Raw genomic sequence first — 2,636 nt, forward strand, 5'->3', positions numbered from 1 at the left:
TCGAACATAGTCTAAGCAAAACTCAAAAAATCCCTCTCCTACTTCCAAAACCCTATAAAGTTGAAGCCTGATGATATAACGAAGTCTCTTACTTACAATTGTAAACCCTAGTTTTTTTTTTTTGCATTCTTCAGTTAAAATTCTCTTCTAGATTCACTAGTAAATCTCATTTTACTTCTTGCTACCCAGATTATAGTTTGTTATGTTTTCTGTATTCTTCAAGTGTTTTGTGGATGATGAGAATCCAAAATTAACAGTCATCCCTGTCTGAGAGTATTTGTGCTGATTAATTTTAATCTGACACGTCAAAAAACACTGTTTTCTAAACAAATCTATATCAAGGCATGTAGTAATAATTTGAAGTTTGATTAAGTTGATGGCTTTCTTTTTCTTCCTTTGTATACATGTACATTTTCTTTTCTTTTTTTGGTAAACACATGTACATTTCTTGGTGGAATGAAAAAGAAGAGTGCGATGATGATGATGTCAACTATTTCGAAGTAGCAAAACCACATATCTTACGAAGCCATGCTATCTACCGATATTTGTATTGTTTGTCATAGTTTTGGGTAGTCTCACAATTTCCCAACCATACCTGGCTAGTCGAGTAGGACATGACATCTTTATTAAATTTGCATAATTTAATAAAGATTATATATCTCATTTGAGCCATATAGAGTATCTATCACATATAGATTTTGTTTTTTAAAATACTGATTAGCTTGTTATAACTCTGTGATGTTTTTAGTAGTAGCTATGTGAGTATATTAGTTGGGTAAGTGGTCGTCGTTTAGGTTTTTTTTCGTTGTTGGTGCTAGTGACATGGTGGTGTATTCCTTAGTAACTGTGTGTTCTTGAAAGTTAAGACTTGTAGATGCGATGATGAGATGAAACACACGGAGGTGTGTCGAGGGCAGTGGTGGAGACCTAAAAAATCTCTGCCATGAGCCTTACAACCAAAACGACTTCTCCTTCCACTGAGCATCAAATGTGTTTCAACTTCTCTTTATTGATTGATTGAATTAGATTCGAACAAAATCCGTTTCTCCACTTTTTCTTCATGAAATATATGTACTTTTTTCATCCAATAAAGCTTTTTTCTGCAGGGTTTCAACTACCAAAGCGTTTTTCGGACACGCCATGGCATTTTGGCCCAAACTACTTTGTCTAGCAGAATAGCTTTATAGTTGATTTTGATCTCTGTGTCCATGTAATATGTATTAACTAGATTGTTATCAGTGTTATTCCTTAATATATGACTCGGTCATTTATTCATTTGCAAGTATAATTCCATCGTATTTTAGCTTATGCAGTGTTACAGACTACTAGTATCTTTTTTCCGTCAAGTCATTCGCTAAAATTACCAAGAATTCCACTTTTAGATGATGTGCTCAATCAAGATAGTTACTCTCCATGGATCAGAAAACCATACAGATTCCAATATCATCAGAACCCATACCGTGGACGTGGATTAGTCAGCCTTCCACTTGGATTATATGACCGAAGAGAAAGAAAAACTCCCAGAATTGGTACAAGATAAAATGTATCAGAACAAATTGTAGAAGTTCAAAATTTAATTCAATCAAACAAATTCTGTTTTTGCTACTTTCTTCTTTTTCTCTACATTCTTCTAACATCTGTTTAGGTTATACAAAAAAAACAAAAGCATGTACCCATGAGACAAAAGATCTTCTTTCTAAAGGGATTCGATTCGGAACTATTATATGTCCAAGGTCCAATATTGAAATCATTTCAGAGGGTTTCCCTTACTTTGTCCGTGTCAACAAACAATTCGAAATACCAAGAGAAAGAAAAACTCCCAGAATTGGTACAAGATAAAATGTATCAGAACAAATTGTAGAAGTTCAAAATTTCATTAAATCAAACAAATTCTGTTTTTGCTACTTTCTTCTTTTTCTCTACATTCTTCTAACATCTGTTTAGGTTATACAAAAAAAACAAAAGCATGTACCCATGCTTCCCCATCTCCTTCTTTAAACCCACAAAGGTCCATAGTTTTACCCTGCCAGTTGCTCCTTCATGAAACCAACTAAAAAGAGACATAAATCAACCCCTTGCCAGCCTCTAACTATCTATCTATGTATCTATGTATCTGTTTTAGTAGCTACCGTTCACTCAAAACAGATCATAAATCTATACTGATCATGTCTGTAACTCCCATTTGCACTGTTTTCATTGTCATCCATGTTAACAGCTAAACTCGCCTATTATGAGCTTAATATCTTGTTGGTTTAATGCAGGTCAGAAGTTCTCTTGAAATTGAGGATAGAAAGAGGATAATTGCAGTCAAAGCTGCAAAAGAATTGGTAAGGTAGTCAACTTAATGTAGCATAATATGTAATAGGCCGCGGCTTTGGGGAATAAAAAAAAATCTCCGGGGAATAAAGATTTACTCAATAAATATTAATTTAGGGGCATACTTTTCTTTTAGCCTAAAAATTATCTTGATCAAACATTGCCCCCTAATCTTCATCTTCTCTCTCCCTATCTCTCTTATCTCTCTCCGCATTCCAACCTCGGCAACTTACAAAAGTAAAAACCCTAAAAAATGTTATCACTCTTCAAACTTCTACTCTTCTCTCTAGTGAATCGCTACAACAAAGGTTTAATGGAAC

At 34.2% G+C, this 2,636-nt stretch overlaps 2 non-coding genes across 2 annotated transcripts; both read left to right on the forward strand.

Annotated features, from left to right (window-relative positions):
• Positions 1–225: 225 nt before the first annotated feature.
• On the forward strand, positions 226–308 carry LOC147537078 (small nucleolar RNA R38). Its single transcript, XR_015226831.1, has one exon. It is a non-coding gene; the product is annotated as a small nucleolar RNA R38 (small nucleolar RNA).
• A 565-nt stretch (positions 309–873) lies between these two features.
• On the forward strand, positions 874–986 carry LOC147537079 (small nucleolar RNA Z152/R70/R12). The gene has a single exon (XR_015226843.1). It is a non-coding gene; the product is annotated as a small nucleolar RNA Z152/R70/R12 (small nucleolar RNA).
• The last annotated feature ends 1,650 nt before the right edge of the window (positions 987–2,636 follow it).

The sequence above is a fragment of the Eschscholzia californica genome, unplaced genomic scaffold, assembly GCF_041429995.1.
Source record: "Eschscholzia californica isolate CP2 unplaced genomic scaffold, dmEscCali1.0.p SCAF_5, whole genome shotgun sequence".
Taxonomy (NCBI): Eukaryota; Viridiplantae; Streptophyta; class Magnoliopsida; order Ranunculales; family Papaveraceae; genus Eschscholzia; species Eschscholzia californica.